We start from the raw sequence: 22,888 nt of genomic DNA, 5'->3' as shown, positions 1-22,888 counted from the left end.
TTAGCTGTACATGGACAACAATACCTTTATTTATTTTTATGTAGTGCTGAGGGTTAAACCCAGTGCCTCACACATGCTAGGCAAGTGTTCTACCACTGAGCTACAACTCCAGCCCAAGTATACTTATTTTTATTTTTAATTCCTGAGATTATATATAACTCTACAGTCTATGCTATATCTGAGTCCAGTTCCTGTGCTTGCTTGATTCCTTCCACTATGTTTTTCCTTGCTTTTGAACAACTTTGATAGTTTCTCTTGACAGCTGCACATGACATAATGTGTGAGAGGAACTGAAGAAAGAGGCCTTTATTGTGAGCTTTATGTTAGTTTGTGTTTATTGTTTGCCATAGCTGTGGGAGCAGAAGGTTAAGCTTTCTCCAGAGATCTTGTTTTTGTTTCATCTTTTGCCTTTGGGATTCCCTAAGAGATTCTTCTTAAATAGAAGACTCTGTAACATAAACCTTTTCTAGTTATCTGCTATTGAATCCTTGTTATGCAGCAGTCTCTATATCAGGAGAAGCATAAAATCTTATGATTAAATCTCAGTATTTGTGTGGGTTTGTGTCCTAGAGCCATGACCTTCAAAAGTATTTTTCTATCTCTCACTACTTCATGTAAGACAAGAAGTATAGAGGTGGCTGGCATTGGGTAAATACCTTACCCATTGTATAGGACTTCACCCATGGGTATAGGACTTTAATATGGTCTTTCTACCTGGAAGTAGATCTTTGCTATGGAAAATGTTTTAGTCCAACTTCAAACGGTTTCTTTTCTTCTCCCTGTGCCAAAGTCATGAGGGGATTACTCTTGATCCTTCATTGTGAGAAACTGGCAGGTCCCTGGAAGAAAAACCCATGCAAGTTTGGGTTCCTTCCTAAAACACCCTTCCTAAGTTTGGATGCTTTCAGGAGTTTCTCACTTTATTGCCAATCCCCACTCAACATTCAGTAATTTCTCAAAATTAGTATTTAATAATATGTAACAAAAAATCCAACCATTATGTACAACAATGATACACCAACAAAACTGGACAAAAAATACCATTTAAATATTCCTAACACTTCACAGCTCTAGAAATTTCTGGTCCAGATAAGCAGAAATTAAAAAGGGCTCTATGTACTTAAGTGCTGTGCACATATCAAGGAACAGATTTGCTCTACTACTTCAATTCTCTATTAGTCCAAAGAAAAGTTGTTGGTTTAAAATGTGTACATTATTTTTGCATGAGTGGTTAAAAGAAGGAAGTACTGACATGCAATTCCCATTATGTCAGCATTGTAACCGGAAACCCAAGTTTCTCATGTCTTACTGTAATCTGCAAAAGTCACAATCTAAGCAAAAATTTTTATTCTCAGAAAATAATTTGAGAAGCACTGTATAAACTATGTCAGGCTTCCCTAAAGCTGTTGGTGTCACACCATGGAGAGGGACATGGGCAGTGGGTGCGTGGAAGAGCAGTGCCATTGTCATCTATTCCATAAACACACTGGGCAGGTATAGCAGAGCAGGATTAGGCATTTTCCCTTGGGCTTGGATGGAACTGAGAAAAGGAAAGTCTTTTTTCCCAGGCACTCTCTTCCCCATCTTAAGGGTCTTTAGATACAAAAGCATACACGTATAATTTAAGACTTTTATTTATCTCTAAGACCTCAGGCTACAAAAAAAAAAAAAAAAAAAAAAAAGAAGAGCTTGAAATGGGGGTGGGAAGACAACAGAAGAGGGAAGCTCAGGATGAGGTGATCAGGTTTGGGGGTGTCCAGAGAATGCTTCCTTGGGTGGGTCTTCACCTTGGACTCGTGTTCATGATGGAAGTATGCACGATTTCCGCCTGTTGGTTTCCCGCGTGTCCTAGTTCTTGAATTTGCAGACATAAGGTAACTCTCTATCACAGCTGTAATCTCTCCACTTCAGAAATGCTGGAGAGGAAGAAGAGATAAAGTGACTGAGAAAGGTGGATTTTGTGATCCCAGAGAAGTGGCATCTCAGTTTCTATCCCAGACTTTTAGATTCTCTCTCATCTTCACCAGTGTCTGACTCCAAGGGAAGAAGACTCAGAAAAAGGAGAGATCAAAGGAGATAGGAGAAGACAAATCAACTTTATTTTTCTGCTTGCATGAATCAAACTTTAGTTTCTTCTCAGAAGGATTCCCTGATGGTCAGGCCCCAGAATGGTTGGGGAGAGATGGGAAAGACCTGGCAGAGGTGACTCCTCTATGCTTATCTGAGTTTCGTGATACACTCCCATAATAACCACGGTCTGAAGCAGTGGAAGGATTCCTCTCCCAGTTTACGTAATTCAGCACATCAGTGCTGCTCCACTCCCACCCAGCACCATTGGGTTCTTGGCCCTACAGAGCACAGGATGGGAGGTGAAGAGTTCTGCTCACATGATTCCCTAGCTGAATATCTGATTCCCTCCCCGTGTTCATGGAATTTGACCTTCTCCACAGCTCTCTGTTGGGACACTCCCCCTGAATTCCAGATTCCTAAAGAAAATCCCAAACAATTATCACCAGAACATTGGAACCACTCAAAAATAATATGAATTTGCTTGACATAATTGGTGATATATTTGTGAATAGGACTCTGAAACTCAAAAACAATATCTATTCTAAAAAGAGAAAATATGGATCTCATCTTCAAGTCCTATTCCCTCGGAATAGTATGCTCAGACTACCTAAAGATCAAAGAATTGATTTCCAAAGCTTCCTGTGAAAATAGTGTAAAAGTTGACAACAGGCACATTAACTTCACCTTATGACAGAGACTTCCACAGAACTCAGGTCTTCAGATGGCCACCAGGACTTAGCTTCATTCCAAATGCCACCCGGAATTTGAGATCTATGTCCCCTCAGGTTCTTACTGGGCAGATATGGAGAGTGAGCTTTGGAAACCACAACGGCTTGAGACAGAACAGAAAGAGCATCCAGTCTCACCAGTGTGGGTCATGGAGCCCAATCCACACATACTGGTAGCTATTCACACATCTCTTAACCAAGGAGGACAGGAACTGTGCTTCAGCCTCACTGAGCACAGACACAAGGTGTCCTTCAGACCACTTCTGGCAGGCCAACTGCATGGTTGGGAAGCAAGAAAATAAGAGGGAGCCTGAGACCTCACTGGAGAAGGACAGGGCCAAGGTAGGTGGGGCAAAGGGAATTAATAAGGATGTTCATTCCCATCCAGGAATCCTGGAGATCCTAACCCTGAGACACACGTGGCCTTTCACACCTAACCCCTCCACTCAGCACTCACAGCAGCATCTATCCAGGTTTTTGGTGTGGTAAACAAGGCATAACAGTGGGAGGCATAGGCCTTGGAGCCCTTGGGACAGCTGATGCGTGGAGAGGGCTGTTCCTTCTGGATGTCTTCACCTGGGTAGAGGGAGATACAGAGAGGGATAGGGTCAAATTATGAGTGGAGATTTTGGGGAAGGACAACTTAGGGAGTGTTATGAGGTCTTCTTTTGAGAGGAAAACAATGATCCCCATTACATCTCCTCTTTACTAATGCTTTGAGGAATTCTTAATCTCAAAATAGACCAACTATATATTGGAGAATCTCCTTTTATTATGCCCTTTCTCCATATTCAATAGCCCATGATGCCTCCCACTTTGGGTCCTCCAGTCTTTCTCCTTCCCTGTAGTTCATTACTGATCTTTCAGTTTCCCTCCTTTAGAAGTTTAACAAAATGGGAAACTACCTCTTTCCACTGATAACAGACCACAGTGGTCTGAAGAAAGGCAGGAAGATGTAAGGATAGCAGGCAGTTTCCCTGAGTGAGGATATACCTCACCTTACCTGATGAGATACCCAGGAGCCTTCTTTCTCTTCTTAGATCTGAACACTCACAGATAGCACAGTGATAGAGGCAGAGGAATCTCATCTTGCACCTGAGACAGGAGCATGAGGCAGGACAGCAGCATCCAGGACATGCTGGGCAAGGGCAGAGTTGACAGCATGGTGTCTATTAGTGAAGAGACAATCAGTTCACTGAGGAAAATGTGCCCAGAGAGAAGACACGCAGAGACCTTACTGCCTCTTGTCTTTCTTTTGTCAAGTACAGTATTGGGTACATTGATCTTGGTCATATTCATTCCCTTCTGTAGGCCTGGAATGAATTGGGAAATCTAAAATCTCTATTATTTCTGAGAGCTCCCTGGGTAGATTTTTCTGAGTCTCAGATCTTCTGAGAGAACAGGTGATCTCCTCTGCCTGCTTTTTTAATCCCAGAGCTTCTAGAATCCTTGCCATCCATATTGCATTCTTGCATTCCTACTTACCTGTCTCCTAGTCACCTGGGATTGTTTTTAGACTCAGGAAAGATGGATTTTATAAGAGGATCTGAAGGAGAGGCATTGATAACAATAGCAAGAATGTTTAGATATGACCAGGGACTTTTCCTGGCAAGTGCTTGGAATTATTATAGATCCTGATTCTTTCCAGTTAGCATGCCAGCATTTCTACCACTAACAGGTGAATTAATTTTTTTTCTCTTGAACTTCCTTGTCTCATAAAATTTATTAAAGTTTTAAAGATACAAATCCAAGGAAGTTTCTTCAGATATCTCTTAAGCATTTACTTCTAAAGGCACATACATTTCTTTTTACCTTGTGTAGTAAGATTAAATAAATCATGGGTCAAAATGGAGGTGAATATAAGAATTAAATGTGGCAGAGATAGGTAAGGACTTAAAAGGAAGTGGAGCTAAGATGGTGATGGTCTGTCGCTTAAACATGTTAATTTGTTTAAAATTCTAATTATCTAATAATCAGATGAAAGGACCTACCTTGCCCTTTCTTCTGAAAGATGTAGCTTCCCTGATATGTAATGACAATGTGGTAGAATAAGAGACAACGAGGGAGCACAAAGCAAAAGTGGTACTATGATCAAGTGATGCAGATCAGAAGAAAATAGAGACTTAAAGAAGTCACAGCAGGATTGCAAAAAATTATAAATCTTAACTTATTCACACAAAAATCCAGATCTCTACTGCAGTGGGGTGCTCACTATTCCTAGGCTAAAAGTGAGCTCACCTGCAAGATGGTCATTTGGCGTTAGATTAAAAGCCAGTTCCATTGTATTCTTACTGAGAGGATAGCCAGCTTCATGTATGTATATTTAGGGGAAAAATTAAATTAGGTTTACTTCTGAGTCATCAATTTGGGCATCTCAGAGAATTGTACTATGTGATCATATACTGTGGTTCAGGTTCATTTTTGCCAATCTAGGTAAAGGGTAGGCTGAAATTTTCACTCTATCATAGTTATAAGAGAAATTGTGCACAAGTATGTGCAGTGGGGGGGTTGTAATGAGGTTGTACAATGAATTCATAATTTATGAACTCAATTCCGAAAAGCCAGGATTTTTTCTTCTTTTTTACAAATGGACATGAAAGTATGTAAACATAAAACAATTACTGTAGTGAACACTTTATGAACAATTGTAAAGTTTAAAAAATAAAATATATCAATGTGATAGTTTAGATGATTGGGGAGATAACTAGATTAAAAGATTCATTTAAGAAAAAGTGCATAATAGCAATCACAAATCCAGAATGGCATATGTCTCCAACATTGAAACACCCAATATTCCAGAAGAAAAAAGATTTTTAACATTAAAAGATTCTAAAGTATAAAAACTAAATCTAGCAAGTAAACTGAGTCTTACTTAATGAGTCATCTGGGGGAAAATTGGGAAAATACAAATATGGACTGGTTATCTGGTTATACTAGAATTTAAAATTTTCTCTCTTGTAATAGTAATATAGTTAAGTAAAGAGTTCCTTACACTTCAGATATTTATTATTTATATTTTGATTTAGAGTAAAATTATCATTATCTTTGCAGATTTCAAATTCAAGAAAATATGTGTATGTGTAGAGAGAAAGAGGGAAGGAGGGAGGGAGAAGGAGAGAGAGAGAGAGAGCGTGCACAAGCAAATATTGTAAAATGATAGCAGTTAATAACCTAAGTGGAGGATAAGGAATTTCGTACTTACTTTCAACTTTTCTGTGTGCTTAAAATTTTCCAAAGAGAATATTATAATTTAACTAATAAGACCCCACTCAATGATAACAGATGCAGTTTTCCAATCATGATCATGAAATAGAAATAGTAAAATGGAGCAATGTTTTTGTTTATATTAACACATTAAAAGGAAAATTTACAAATCTAAATAAAATATTAAAGTATTATAAATAAGTAATAAAAATATATGAAGTGTTCCATGGTCAAGCTACCTAATATATGACTGTATGAACAAATAAAACAAGGAAACACCATGATATAATCAATATTCTATGCCAAATCAGAAAAAAAAAAAAAACAAGCAATTGCATCCTTAGAGTTAAAAAGAGTGACCTAATCCCAGTGGCTCAAGAGGCTGAGGCAGGAGGATTATGAGTTCAAAGCCAGCCTCAGCAATGGTGAGGCACTAAGCAATTCAGTGAGACCCTGTCTCTAAATAAAATATAAAAAAGACCTTGTTAAGTGTCCCTGAGTTCAATCTCCAGTACAAAAAAAAAAAAGAGTGCCCAAGTTACCAGACTCTACCTTTCAAAGTAGAGCTTGATTAGCTCTGAAGGTGGAATACCTGTGCATTCATATTATCTGCAAGGTGGTTTGCTTCAGGCCAAAGCAACAAGAACCTTCTATCTTCAAAGGCATGAGCCAAGTTATGGGATCTCTCTGTGGTCTCTTTTCCTTATCAAACTGGGCTTGGTTTACTCTCCTGAATCTTCCCCTTAGTACACATATGGCAGCTAAGCTTAGGTCCTTCCACAGTGGTCCATTAAAATTCATTTGTTTTGTTTTTATTTGAAAGAATGTGACATTGATAATAAACCTTAAGGTTATAAATATCTCTAACTGCAATTTAAGACTTTTGTTAGAGAATTGAACAACAGCAGATGAGGTAGAGAGGGATGATGGGTGGGGAGGGGAGGGGGGATAGTAGGGGATAGGAAAGGTAGCAGAATACAACAGTCACTAATATGCCATTATGTAAAAATGTGAGTGTGTAACCCATGTGATTCTGCAATTTGTATTTGGGGTAAAAATGGGAGTTCATAACCCAATTGAGTCAAATGTATGAAAGATGATATATCATGAGCTTTGTAATGTTTTGAACAACCAATAACAAAATATAAAAAAAAGACTGAAACTGAGTCATTTTTGTTTTGTTTAGTTCTTTGTAGCAGTACTTCCTAGCTCAGCGGTGAGAGGTTTGTTCAATATTATACCTACTAGGCTGAAATTGGGTTATTACAACTCACTTCTTGGCAAAAAGAAATCTTTATTCCTGGAATAACCAAACCTAAATTTTAAGGAGCTTTGCTTACCGAAAGATAAGATAGCCCACTTGTATGTTTTATCTCTATTATCTTCTTAGTCAAATAATATTTTCAGATAAGCTGTTATATAGTTAGTTTTAAAATCAAGAAATGATCCCTTTGCAAAAGTTCAGTATATTTGTTCCATGATTAGCAGAATGCAGAACATTCCTGGAAGATGGCTTAGCAGGGCCCATAGTCAAAAATAGCCTTGAAATGTATCTTAGTGGAGATTTATCTGTAAAGCACCCTTCTTTAAGATATATTAATCATAACTCCAGGATGTTACCTTAGTCATTTTATCTTATCCTAAGCCTATCAAGAGAAATGAGAAATTATTAAAATGATGTTCCATGTACCTTCTAAAATAAGGCAGAGTGACAAAAACTTTCAAGTCCCGGAAGCCAATAAGTAAAGTTATCAAAGAATTGGAATTCTGATGCCACAGTTACTGGAATTTGGGCAGTCATGTGTAATCAATGAGTAGTAACTATTTTATGACCTGTGTAGCTATTGGAGGCAGTAAAGTTTTTATCAGAAAATTGTGTCAATTTTTATTTGGTTTCAAACTGTCACATTGATTTTGGAACATTTTCCTGCTGCATGTCACATTAGCTCTTCTAATACAACTACTGGGTATTTTACAAAGCCTACTGCTTTATTATTAAGCTAGTCATAATACAAAGTTTTCTTCATTGGGGAAAAATTGAGATTGTTTACACCTGATTATTATCAACTATACTCACATAGCTTGATCATAAAATAAAAGTAGAAAAATATTCTATAACCAAATTGGTTTTATTTTTATTATTAATTACTTTTATAATACCTCAAACATGTATATCCTTACAACCCAGAATTAATGACCATATCTTGACATCTTTTGTGTGTCTTTCATTGTTTAAAGACATAAAAAAGCAAAAAGAAACAGCAATGAATAAATAATAAAGTATAGTCCATTTATATCATTCCTAAGTCCCACTTATCTTTCTATTTCTCCATAGAGAAAAATTCAATGCTAATAATTTTTCTAATTTAGGCTTTTAATAATTTATTGCATAGACATATACCAATAAAATATCTGTAGTATGAATTCATTTTTTAGGTTTATATACATATATCCTATTTTACGTAACATTCTGAAACTCTTTTGTTCCTTCAAACATAGGATTTAATGTCTATCAATAGTGAGATAAATAATTCTTAGTTATTGACTTTAAAATATAATATTTATTCACATATGTATTTAACAACTATGTATTCAATTCTCTACTGGTGGAAATTTACCATATTTTATTGACTTAAAAAAAAGGAATTGGTCACACTTTAAAATCTTTGAAACTCAACTCAAAGTGGATCAAGGACCTAGGAATTAAACCAGAGACTCTGTGTCTAATAGAAGAAAAATTAGGACCTAATCTTCATCGTGTGGGATTAGGCCCCAACTTCCTTAATAATACTCCTTTAGCACAAGAATTAAAACCAAGAATCAATAAATGGGATGGAATCAAACTAAAGTTTCTTCTCAGCAAAAGAAATAATCTCTGAAGTGAACAGAGAGCCTACATCCTGGGAGCAAATTTTTACCCCTCACACATCAGATAGAGCACTAATCTCTAGGGTCTCTAAAGAACTCAAAAAGCTAAGCACTAAATAACAACAACAACAACAAAAACTAATAACCCAATGCCAATGTCTCGGCTGGGCACAGAATCACGAGCCACCACACAGCTTTGTAGATTCAAACAGCAATTCTTTATTCCCGAACTCACACCGGCCTCCACACACGTTCTGGGGCAATCCCAGTTCTCCTCCGCCTAATTCCTACTCCAGGAGGCTTTCTTCCCAAAATACTCTCTGAATCTCACGAGAACTCAAAGGGAGCTCAGGTAGCAGGAACGCCCTATTTCCAGCAGCAATAATCCTCAACCTCCAACTTCCCTAAAATCCCTATTGTCTTAAACTGGGAACGCCCTAAACCCATACTATACTTCCTCAAACTGCAGGATACACCCTAATCCTGGATCCACCCTCGTCCTTGAGTAGGGTCATCTTTCTCAAACACACATGCAATGTCAATAGCGAAATTCCAAGGCAAGTCCATTTAACATGGGGTACACTGGCAAGGAAATATCGATGCGTCATACCTACTTGGTAATGGCCCTCAGCAACCCAATCAACAAATAGTCCAAGGACCTGAATAGACACTTCTCAGAAGAGGATACACAATCAATCAACAAATAAATGAAAAAATGTTCATCATCTCTAGCAATCTGAGAAATGCAAATCAAAACTGCTCTAAGATATCATCTCACTCCAGTCAGAATGGCAGCTATTATGAAGACAAACAATAAGTTTTGGCGAGAATGTGTTGAAAAAGGTACACTCATACATTGCTGGTGGGACTGCAATTGGTTCAGTCAATATGGAAAGCAGTATGGAGATTCCTTGGAAATCTCGGAATGGAACCACCATTTGACCCAGTTATCCCTCTCCTCAGTTTAACCCAAAGAACTTAAAAACAGCATACTACAGGGACACAGCAACATCTATGTTTATGGGAGCACAATTCACAATAGCTAAACTGTAGAGCCAACCTAGTTGCCCTTCAGTGGATGAATGGATAAAAAAAAATGTGGCATATATATACAATTTTACTCAGTATTAAAAGAGAATAAAATCATGGCATTTGCAGGTAAATTGAAGAATATAATGCTAAGTGAAGTTAACCAATCCCCAAAAAACAAATGCTGAATGTTTTCTCTGATATAAGGTGACTGACTTATAGTGGGGTAGGGAAGGGGAACATGGGAGGAATAGGTGACTTCTAGATAGGGCATAAGGGTCGGGGGTCACTGAGGGGGCATGGGATTAGCAAGGATGGTGGAATGTGATAGACATCATTATCAAAAGTACATGTATGAAGACATGAATTGGTGTCAACATATTTTATATACAACCAGAGATATGAAAAATTGTGCAGTATATGTGTAATAAGAATTGTAATGCATTCCACTGTCATTTGTTTTTTAAAAAATCAATAAAAAATAAATAAAATCTTTGAAATCTGAATATAGTGCAAATAGCAGCAAATATGTTTTCCATCTTTGCTATGTAGGTCAAAAGTAAATAAACTTCTATAAAGAATCAGATAGCTCTGTGAACTGTATCTGCTCTGAGGTAACTACCCAACTCTGCCATTGTGATGTGAAAGCAGCCAATGACAATAAATAAATTGTTGAACATGTCTGCATTTTAGTCCAATATTAATTATGAACATTAAAATTTAAATTTCATACCATTTTTCTGTATCACAAAGTATTATTCTTCTTTTGATGATTTTCCAACAATTTAAAAATACAAAATATTACTCTTAGTTCATGGACCACGCAAAAACAGGCAGTAGGGCAAATCTGGCCCACTGACCAGTTTTGCTGTTATGTGCTTTATAGAAAAGGAAAAAAAAATAATCAAATAATAACAATAAAATAATAAATTAACTACAATTTGATAACAGCTTTGAAGGACAAATACACAGAATTTTGAGGGTATAAAACTAAAGAGAACTGGTCTTTGTAGAGTGAGAATAAGTTGATTTATTCCAAAGTTGATTTTGATCATTTTATTCCATTTGGAATTGAGAAAGAGGTGATTAGTTAATGAATCCAGACTAAACAACTGTCAAGAAAAGGACTCAGAAAAAAAAAACATTAATTTCAAGTGTACTTTCTTCCAGATAGTTTAACAAGTTCAGATTAATGTAAGCAGCATTTGTGGAAAGAAGCAGTTTAAAAACAAAGTTCAGTTTTGGAGACTCTTTTCCAAAGTAGTTTCTTCTTGCCTCCTCAAATAAAGTCCGAATTCCAACTGAAACTTATATTCAAGAACATTTAAAGGCAGATTAAATTTCATGTCTGAAGTCCATGTCTCCATCCATGGTCCACAATGAATATCTATTCCCAAGAGATGTAGATCTTGGTCCAAAGTCCCTGTGTAAGGACAGAGATAATGTCCAAGGTCAAGGTCTAAGCTAAATTTCCATGGTTCAAAATTTTGTCCAGATTCTAGGTCAGGTCCAATAGCAAACCCAAGATCTATGTAAAATCAATCCAGTTCTGAGTTCAAGTTTCAGAGTTTAGGTTGAGGTAGAGGTCCAGGGTCAAGGCCCATCATCTACTAAAAATATATGTAATATTTTTAAAAGTTAATTTCTCAATAGAAATGATATGCTCATTTTAATAGTTAAATTCAGCCAGAGAAATTATCAGATTTTTCTCTTTATAATCTTTTTTTTTTCTTTTTGGTACTAGGAATCGAACCCAGGGACTCTTAACTTCTAAGCCACATACATCTCTGGCTCTATTTATATTTTAAGACTCCCCGGCCCCTTTTTTTTTTTATTGGTTGTTCTAAACATTACAAAGCTCTTGACATATCATATTTCATACATTAGATTCAAGTTGGTTATGAACTCCCAATTTTACCCCAAATACAGATTGCAGAATTACATCGGTTACACATCCACATTTTTACATACTGCCATATTAGTGACTGTTGTATTCTGCTACCTTTCCTATCCTCTATTATCCCCCCTCCCCTCCCCTCATATCTTCTCTCTCTACCCCATCTACTGTAATTCATTTCTCTCCTTGTTTATTTTCCCATTCCCCTCACAAACTCTTATATGTAATTTTGTATAACAATGAGGGTCTCCCTCCATTACCATGCAATTTCCCTTTTCTCTCCCTTTCCCTCCCACCTCATGTATCTGTTTAATGTTGATCTTTTCTTCCTGCTCTTCCTCCCTGCTCTGTTCTTAGTTGCTCTCATTATATCAAAGAAGACATTTGGTATTTGTTTTTTAGGGATTGGCTAGCTTCACTAAGCATGATCTGCTCTAGTGCCATCCATTTCCCTGCAAATTCCATGATTTTGTCATTTTTTAGTGCTGTGTAATACTCCATGGTGTATAAATGCCACATTTTTTTTTTATCCATTCATCTATTGAAGGGCATCTGGGTTGGTTCCACAGTCCAGCAATTGTGAATTGTGCTGCTATGAGCATTGATGTAGCAGTATCCCTGTAGTACACTCTTTTAAGGTCTTCAGGGAATACTCCGAGAAGGGCAATAGCTGGGTCAAATGGTGGTTCCATTCCCAGCTTTCCCAGGAATCTCCATACTGTTTTCCAAATTGGCCGCACCCGTTTGCAGTCCCACCAGCAGTGTACAAGAGTACCCTTTCCCCACATCCTCGCCAGCACTCATTGTTGTTTGACTTCATCATGGCTGCCAATCTTACTGGGGTGAGGTGGTATCTTAGGGTGGTTTTGATTTGCATTTCCTTGACTGCTAGAGATGGTGAGCATTTTTTCATGTACTTGTTGATTGATTATATGTCCTCCTCTGAGAAGTGTCTGTTCAGGTCTTTGGCCCATTTGTTGATTGGGTTATTTGTTTTCTTATTGTTTAAATTTTTGAGTTCTTTGTATATTCTGGATATTAGGGCTCTATCTGAAGTGTGAGGAGTAAAAATTTGTTCCCATGATGTAGACTCCCTATTTACCTCTCTTATTGTTTCTCTTGCTGAGAAAAAACTTTTCAGTTTAAGTCCCATTTGTTGATTCTTGTTATTAACTTTTGTGCTATGGGTGTCCTATTAAGGAATTTGGAGCCCGACCCCACAATATGTAGATCGGAGTCAACTTTTTCTTCTATCAGACACAGAGTCTCTGATTTGATATCTAGCTCCTTGATCCACTTTGAGTTAACTTTTGTGCATGGCGAGAGGAGGGGATTCAGTCTCATTTTGTTGCATATGGATTTCCAGTTTTCCCAACACCATTTGTTGAAGATGCTATCCTTCCTCCATTGCATGCTTTTAGCTCCTTTATCAAATATAAGATAGTTGTAGCTTTGTGGATTAGTCTCTGTGTCCTCTATTCTGTACCATTGGTCCACCCCCCTGTTTTGGTACCAGTACCATGCTGTTTTTGTTACTATCACTCTGTAATATAGTTTGAAATCTGGTATCGCTATACCGCCTGATTCACACTTCCTGCTTAGAATTGCTTTTGCTATTCTGGGTCTTTTATTTTTCCATATGAATTTCATGATTGCTTTATCTATTTCTACAAGAAATGCCGTTGGGATTCTGATTGGCATTGCATTAAACCTATAGAGAACTTTTGGTAATATCGCCATTTTGATGATGTTAGTTCTGCCTATCCATGAACAGGGTATATTTTTCCATCTTCTAAGATCTTCTTCTACTTCTCTTTTTAGGGTTTTTATATTTTGAGACAAGGTCTTGCCAAGTTGCTTAGGGCCTCCTAAGTTGCTGAATTTAACAGGCTTTGAATTCAATGATCCTCCTGCCTTAGCCTCCAGAGCTTCTGGGATTATAGGGATGTGCCACCCCACCCAGTTCTAGTCAATTTCTTAGTCAGGAGTTAATAGTCACATATTTTTTCTTTAGAAATTTCGTTGAATCCCATTCTTCTCATTAAAAAAAAAAAAAAAAAAACAATGAGAAAACCGAGACTCAGAATAGTGAAGTGTTTTTCAGTAATGCAATCCTTCCTCCAGGGAAGCTTCTGCTTTCCCTGGGGGATGCTCTAGTTTTCTCTCTAAAATAAAGGTGGCTAGAAGCATAGCCCTATTTTATAATGAAAGCAAATAATCGGATCAAAACATCTCCTAAAGCCATACTCACATTTAAAAATAAAATAGATCCATTGTTTAAGGCTCTAGGGTAAAAGAATAAAATTCTTGCACCTAGTTTTCCTTGATTTAAAACCATGACATATGTTTTTGAACTGAAATGTAATAAAAGAGAAGTTAAGTTAGCAAGCTCTCCTTTCACAAAAGCCTGACCCATATCATCCAAGTAAGAAACAATCTAAATATGAAAAATCAGAAAGTATCTTTCTAGCAGCTGAAATGATGCACATTTTTGTTTCCTCCATCCCTAGTTGGATTTTGGTGGCCTCCTGGCCTTCTAAGATGAACAGCTCATGGTCATGCTCCTCCAGCTGAGTCTGCTAGACCTCAAACTGTATCTTCCCCCTTTCTCATCTCCCTTGGCTCTATCATACTAGAAGTCACAGGGAGGTATAGAGACATCTACTCTGCTCACACATAAAGCCAAAAGACATTCATAACTACAACAGTGACTCATTGATTTCTGGCTCCAAGTTAAAGGCACAGTAAAACCTGTACCCCCTCCTCTCTAAACATCGTCATAAATCTGGCTGTTTCTACACAAGAAACCATCATAATGATGGCTACATTTTAAGACAGAATAGTCAATATACTGGGCAAGTCTCCCATCCATTTCTCGAAAGCCATGCATGAAATTTATGACCCTTCTAACTTATCATCACTCCAGGGATGTATTGATTTTTTTAAACTACATAGTCGACATTTGGATTGCTGGCTCCAAATGAAACTGTTATTTAATCATCAAAATCATATCATGCTTTACATTTGTAAATGATCAGCAATCTTCCTTATTGCACCCCACTTTCTACAGGCTTCCAACTGAGAGAACTGTGACTTGCGACCTTTATATATGAAAGGACAAATCAGCATTTTTTTTTTCAATGTAAAAGCTCTGTTGAGTATTGTTATCCCCAAAATTCTTCAGATGTTCTTCCAAGATTTCTTCTGCCTTGTACTCAATCAGACACTAATGTAGGACCTGCTGTGAAGGAACTTTGAAGATTCAATTAAGGTTATTAATTACCTACTCTTGAAATAGATTATCTTGGACTACCTGGGTTGACCCAATGTAATCACATGAACCGTTGAAATCATTAGAGAAGACAAAGTCATCAGTTAGATATGGCAGAAGGCAGGAGAGATGAAGCAGAAGGCACGAGTGCAGAAAGGACTCTATCGGTCATTGCTGTCTTTGAACACAGAGGAAGAGAAGCATGAACTAAGGAATATGGTTGTCCTCTAAAAGCTAAGATCAACTCCCAGCAGATAGACAGCAAAGCAGCAGGGATGAGTCCTTCTGCCACAAAGAACTGAATTTAATCAATAACTTAACTGGATTGGCAGCACATCTTTAGAGTCTGCAGACATCAAGACTATAATCCTACTGACATGTTGGCTTCAGCATTGTGAAACCTGGAGTAGATAATAACTGGGACACTTTATGCCTAGACTTTTCACCTATGGAATTCTGAGATAACGAAAGGGCATTAAGATCCAACACTTGGGATTATCTGTCATTAACTTTCCATTACTCTTACAAAATACCTGAGAGAATCAAAAGGAGGCGAGGTTTTTGTTTTGGTTTTGGTTTTGGTTCATGGTTTCAGAAGTTTCAGTCCATGGTCATTTGGCTTCATTGTTTCAAACCTGTGATGGTACATCATGGTGGCGGCCTGTTCATCTCATGGTCCCTACAAAGCAATGAGAGAGAAAGGAAGGGGCTGGGTCTCTAAATTTTCCTTCATAGCCAAACTCCCAATAACCTAAATTCCTTCCATTGGAACTTACCTCCTGAGAGTTCCAACACCTTCCAATTGTGTGGAAGGCTGGGGACCAAGCCTTAAAACCATGGTCCTATGGGAGACATTGAATATCTAAACTATAACAGGGGCTACTAAAAAAATTAAGACTAGTACAAACATTTAACCATTTTTATATCTGAAGTAAAAATTTTCTGCATAATATGATATGTTGTGTGGGATTCATATAAATCTTGGTATCTTGTCTGCCATCTTAGTCATCAACATTCTTAACTTCATCTGCCTCATTTAATCATCTACACCACCATGTTCTCCTTGTGATGAACGATGGTGATACTGCCATTCTTAAATAAGCATATCCAAAGATTTTGGCAGGAAGTGGATCTTTTTCACCTTTTGAATTGTCATAGCATCAAATGCAGAGCCTGCCACATACATAGGTTTTCAATAACTGCTTATTGATTTGAATTGATTTTTCCTGTGATACCAAATGGAATTTTAGGTCATTTTCTTTATGTGAACTGATACCAGTTACAGGACTAGGTGACTCTAATACAACCAGCCACTAACCAGCCCTCTGATTTTATAGGCACATATTTATGAAATAGATTAAAATTCTGGTTAAGTCTTAAATTTCAGAATATAGCTAGAAGTCAGAATGCATACAAAACATAGGAGTCAGAAAAGAGGGGGTCAAATATTGGTCTATAGATCTACAAATGTGCCTATTGATTAATTTGTCACATGTTCCAATATCAATTTCTGCTTTAAGTCTAGATCAGAGTTCTAAACTGACTTTGGAAATTCATCAAACTATCCAGATTATTTCCAAAACTACTCCAGGATTTCCTCTATGTAAACAAAAGCCTTTACTAGCTAACCAGCTTTGCAGTTTAAGACAAACCATTGAGATGTCCTCACCCCAAGAATAGGGAGGAAGAGTGAGAACTGTGGCTGCTGTCATTGATAAAAATGGTAATGTTTTGGGAAATTTCCTTGATGCAAGTGCACAGCTCAATCCATGTTCACAACTTGATAATAAAATAGAAAGTCTCACAAAATTGAGATGCTTAAGTCATAAAATTTATTGAGACAACTGAAAGCATGGTGAAAATACAAGGAACAAGATGGAGGTAATTAACACTGGGAAAGGACCACATTACCTCATATGGAGGTACACAAAATCTGTTGCTGAGAAACAGATTATACTGGAATCTAGCAGCTTAAAGTAATAAATACAAGTAGCAAATTGTGGGCGGGAAATGCAAGAGAATCCTGGAACAGAATGAGCAACTAGAATAAAATTGAGGAAATCTGACTAAATTTGGACTTTAATGAAATTGTGTGTGTGCGTGTGTGTGTGTGTGTGTGTGTGTGTGTGTGTGAGAGAGAGAGAGAGAGAGAGAGAGAGGTGGGGGGATTGACTCTTTACTTCCTCTATATTTTATTCCAAATATGTTAACTTTGTTGCTTATAAAATTCTGTGGAAACAAACATTCTCCCTCAGCTTTTTAAATGTGTCAATCTATTTATTTCTGGAATTGAATGTTTTCTAGAGAAAAGTGAGAATAACTTAATTTTTTCTCTTTTTGTTTTGTAGAATATCAGATTTTTTTTTCACCTGGATTTCAATGGTCCTTTATTGATATTTATGTTGCTAAACTGTTTACTTCCTTGTCCTTTTCTGGGGAATTCTGGGCATTTCTCACATCTGTCCTCAAGTCTCTGCTGTTGCTTTTTCATCTCAGGTCTCCTCCTTAGCACTTTGTTAGTTTCAAACTTGTGGTAAATTTTGTTGTTTATTTTCCTTTTTTTTTTCTTGGTAAATAGATGATACCTATGTAACACAGACAACAGAGACCAGAGGATTTATAATTTGTCCAACTGAAGAAGAAAATGGGGGAGGAGGAGCATGGGAAAATTAGTCAAGGAATAATAAAAATAAAACTTTAAAATAAAATCAGGAACTATGTGACTATGGAGCCTTCCAGGGACATTGTGTTCCAGAGAAGAGAGAGGGAGAGGGAGAAAGAGAAAGGGCGAAGTGGGGGGAATATTACTTCCAAGAACCCCTAAAGCCAAATGAATGGGCTTCAAGAATTAAAAAAAAGAAAAGGAAGAAAAGATAGATGTCACCATTATGATAACCTTTCCTCTTATGTTTCTAATACCTTCTATTTTCAGTACTCTCTTTTTTTCATTGAAAACCGTGGTCCTTGGAAAATACAAAGGCTTTTTTTTTGCAAAAGTTTTCTTCTGTTTCTTGGATTCCAACATATGTTCTTCATTTAATTTTTGCTTACAATATTCTCCATTCTTCTTTGGTTGGACACGTTTGGATATTTACAGAGATCCAAGGCTAGCTAGTCTATGCTTTTTATTCATTTGTGAATAGAAGAAGTTATATCTGTATCATTATTTTTGCCCTAGAAAAATACTGGAGGATTCTACTCAACTCCTCTCTGTTTCCCTGGATACTTTGCATTTTCCGCCTGAGTTGGAAGGCTGTGTATTGGTGGTTCGTAATCTGTTAGATCTTGCGTTGCTTGGGTGTGGGAGGTGGCAGCGGTATCCAGAGTGTACTGGCAAAAGGAGCAGCTGGCAGCTGGTAACTCTAATTCGGGTAAGCTCTCTCTTAGTACTTGCCAAATTTGAAGTCCCATCTGCCTGGGGGCTGTTCAAGCTCCCTGGATTAGAAGTCTTGGGCTACCTCAGAACTCATGCCTTTCCTTGTTTGAAGGAGAGCAAGTTACTTTTTTTAGGAAACCAAGGAAGGTAAAACTTTTTTGTGTTACAGAGTCAACTTAATCTCAACTGACTTTCACCTGGACCAACAAACTTGAACCCCAGCTTATTATTATTCAAATTCTCTATCCTGCTTTCTTTCGGATTATTTAGGGATCTTTGTGAATGAAAACAAAAATGGCTTTTGCAATGGGGTTTTCTTATTGTTGTTGGAGATTAGTTTATATAAATAAAAATACAGTAGCTGGGCCAATTTTATATAAGGATTGATCCACTACCAAGGACCCAATATCTCTCTAAATCTGCTCTCACTGCTACATGTATTGTTGAACATTGTTAAAGCTGATTGATCATAACCTGTGTCTTGTTACATTATTGTCTTTGCTTTTGTATGTGTTTACCTTTTTGTTGTAAAAATCAAATTATCCCAATGGGGAACTCCCTTTGTATCTCTTCCAATCCTTATTATTTAAAATGATAGGCTGTTTGTGGTCTTTTTGTACTATCCACTTTATATTTGGATCTTGCTACTGGGCTCAACATGGGAAAAGCTCTACACCCATCTTTCTCTGATTTGATCCAAATTTCATGTATCTGATACAAAGTTTGTCATATGGACCTGTGGTAGTTTGATTAAAGATGGATGTAACATTCTCTTTTAGGCTTTGGTTCATTCATTCCATTGGGTTGTTTTTTGGAAAGGGGAATTAAATAAATAAGCATTTTTATTCTTGCCAAAAGTCTGTCAAGAAAGGAACAAAGGCATTTATCAATTTATTTGACCAGAGATATCAACAGTGTACTAAAAAATCCAAAGCATGAAGCACAAAACCATATTGACACAAATTACCTGCCCCCTCTCAACAAAATCACTGACAATTATACTTTAGGACTAAGAAGGAGAGGTCAAACAAATCTTTACCAGATTTTCAGGTTTGCCTTTTTTGCATGACACTTCTCTTCTGTTGAAGGTAAGACCATTCTTTTTTTTTTTTTTTTTTTTGAAGCTGATCCTAAAAGCAATGAGATCTGAGGCCAAAAGACTTTTAAAGTATCTTTCTAATTCTTAAATGAAGAATTTAATATTATTAAATTAAATAATATTATTAATATTATTTCATCAATTCTACACAATGTTACCATTGTAAAAACAATGGATAATGTTGCCCCCACTGGGTTAATAGTGATATTTCCATAAATAACACATAATGATAAGGAGATTCCTTCCTGAGTTCAGAAATGTATGACAAAATGCATCTGGAAGAACTGCAGAAATCGTGAGTCTTCTGTTTTCTTAGGCTCAGTCAAATCTGAAGGCGCTTAAAATTCTAGGTGCTAACAGTCACAACTGATTGCAGCAAATCCAAGCTTAGCTTCTGCAAACCTGCCCAATCAGGCTGTCTGAGTTGGGTCTCTTTCTCCAGGAGTTGTGGCTTTGTAATAGTCCTTTGCCATTCCTTGTCTCTAAATTACCAGCACACCAAGTCTTCTGCAGATGTTGTCAGTCTTATTGGGTCTCTTTCATGTCCTCTCAATTTTCCAGCAGGGTCTTGAGTTTTTGAAACTTCCTCACCAATCTTGAAAGGAAGTTAGTAGCTCTGGTTCATTTCTGCATCCCTTGCCATTCTCTCTGCTCTGGATTTAGAAGAGTATTCACATGTCTTGCTCAGATTTAAGAAGAGTGAGTGATAACGTTTAGAACTGTCCTGTGTTGTCTCTTACACTTGTTTGGCTACTGCATGGAGAAATGGTCTATATAGTCGTTGATATTATCGTAGCCTACTTCTCCCTTCTCATTGTTGATCATGGATGCAACTATTATGTTTTATCATCACTTTGCTGGGAGTCATTGGTGAAAAATCACGTGGTCTAAAACCACAAATTGCCAACTTAAATACAATGGTCAATGGATAACGTTGAACTCAATGGCTGCCTTCAAGGTCAATGCAATAGGATATATTTTCAAGGGATAGAGGGTAGACTAATACAAAGAAACTTTGTGAGAGCATCCTGGGGTTACACAAAAAAGCATCTGTTATGTATAAAACATTTGGAGCCTCCTCCACAAGTGAATACACACAGTCTGCAGGTGCTACTGCAATTTCTTCATTATAGGCGATTTTTTTTTTCAGGATAAGAAAAATTAAATCTAACAGCTGTCATATCATCCTAGAATGAAATCTATTTTCTTATGACACAGGAAGCCATGAACAGCCTAATTAGGAAGAAATGACTACCGATGTTGAGATTAAAATACATGAAGGGTTTTGTTGTTGTTGTTGTTGTTGTTGTTGTTGTTGTTTTACCTCTACAAATCCTGAAACACTCTGCAATTCTTTGCGCTAGCCCATCTCAAATTTTTAGCGGCTACACTCAGAAAAGTAAGGAATTTGGTGAGTCTTTTATAAAGCTCAATTTCCTCAGTTAAAAATTTCACCTGTAATTGTATTTTTCAAGTATTTTGAGGTATTAGAATATCTTGTCTTTATGAATAACAATGAGAAGTTACAATAAGTTTTATTTTATTTTGCATTTCTTCATTTTGGTTGGTTTTTATTTTGTACTAGGGATTGCATAGAAAAATGCTTTACCACTATGTTACACGCCCTAGCCATTTTTATGTTTTTTGTTTGTTTGTTTGTTTGTTTTAATTTCAGGTCAGATCTTGTTATGTTACTGAGGGGTCTTGCTAAGTTACTGAATGAAGCTGGTCTTGAATTTGCAATCCCTCTACCTCCGTCTCCAAAGTTGCTGGGATCACAGACGGTGTTTGTTTTGTTTTTAATAAAACATTGAATTTTCTAGTGCACAAAATTCAAAACCTAGAAAAGTTACTGTTCTATTTATCAGTACTTCAAATACTAAAAATTTCCTCCAGTTGTTCAATGCCTGTCGTAGAAGAATAATTAATAAATATTATTTATGGTCATTGCTATTTCCACAAGAAAACCCATAATTTGAGGATGTGGGATTGTGCTCTTCTGAGTTTCTTTTCTCACATTTGGAGATAAGGAAGTGGAGAATGAAACTGGCAGTGACTCTTAGTGAGGGAAACGGGAAGATGTATGCTGTTTGTGTGAGAGTGTGTATAAATAACAAACCCATGTCAGATATATTTCATATAAGACAGTGCATAGACAGTTGCATCTGTCTCGTAGGCCGGAAAACTCAAAAGTTCCTGCTCATTATACAGCCACTTTCTGAGCAAAGGTGCTGCAGGTGGATTACCATTTTGCATTACCATACTTCATACCAAAATATCTTGCCACTCTGGCAATATCTCATTAGACTAGAGAAAGATACCTGTGGTTTTATTGGTGATGAAGTGTCCTAGAATGAAATCTATGTTCAAAACTTACATAAAATGTGATAGTGTCTAACCAAGGCAGATATATTTTCCTCTTTGTAGATCTGAATTAAAAACATTTTGAAAAGTAGCAAAAGTTTAAAAGTACAGACATAAATTCATCCATACATTCACTCATCCTACCAATAAGCATTGCAGAAGCCATGTCAAAGGAAAGAAGAAGTGACAAGAAAAGGAAATAAGAGAAGCCTTCCTCCTAAGAGATGAGCACTCTACTTTCCATTTGTCTACCAGGATTTCTGTGGCATCCTGGATTAAAATGATTTCACTTTTGTGTGATAGTGTCTGGGTTTTCTTTTATTATAAGAAGTAAATCTGCCGAAGCTAGCTGAATCAAAAGAAAAAAAAAATTTACTATGAAGGCCAGAGCTTGTCTGATCAACAATAGGAAATCAGATCAATAATAGGAAAAGTATTCCGTATAAGGAAGAACCTAGATCCCAAGTCTCAGTCATCAGGCTGCTCATGGTCTCTCGTTCTTAACCTGTGCTTCAGTCCTCTCTCAGAGTATTTCTTTTTAAGAAAAAACTGTAGACCTGATTTCTCTCCTTCTTATATCACCATGGAGTATACAGTAGTAGCCCATCTTCATGTTACATTCTAACCACAGGAAGACCTTAACTTCTCTCAGGGTCCATTCCTATTTCTAAGGAAGTGTTTTAATTGTCTTGACAATCTATTTTTTTATTTTTAAAAACTTTATTCTTTTTTTGTCCAGTATTAGAAATTGAACCCAGGGCTTCCTGCACATCCTAGCCAAACACTCTACCACATTGTCAGTCTGTTCTCACTTTAAGTAGCTAGAAAAGGAAGGAATTTCATTGGAAAAAGGCTTGAGATTAAAAAAAATCCAGTAGGGATCCTCCATAGTTTTCCTGCATTTCTCCCCCCCCCTCCCGAATCATCCCACACATTTATTTTATTTTTTGATATATTATACATATATAGAGTATAACTTCTC

General features: G+C 36.9%; 1 pseudogene across 1 annotated transcript; it reads right to left on the bottom strand.

Moving 5' to 3' along the window:
• Positions 1-1,848: 1,848 nt before the first annotated feature.
• LOC308632757 (regenerating islet-derived protein 3-beta-like) lies at positions 1,849-3,962 on the bottom strand (annotated as a pseudogene). The gene is made up of 5 exons: positions 3,887-3,962; positions 3,256-3,374; positions 2,937-3,073; positions 2,222-2,348; positions 1,849-1,916 (listed from the first exon to the last, which is right to left on the bottom strand). The product of its transcript is annotated as a regenerating islet-derived protein 3-beta-like (transcript).
• Between the last annotated feature and the right edge of the window lie 18,926 nt (positions 3,963-22,888).

This window comes from Spermophilus citellus (genome assembly GCF_964194105.1).
Source record: "Spermophilus citellus genome assembly, chromosome: 13".
NCBI classification, from domain to species: domain Eukaryota; kingdom Metazoa; phylum Chordata; class Mammalia; order Rodentia; family Sciuridae; genus Spermophilus; species Spermophilus citellus.
This window is presented reverse-complemented; position numbering and strand designations above follow the sequence as displayed.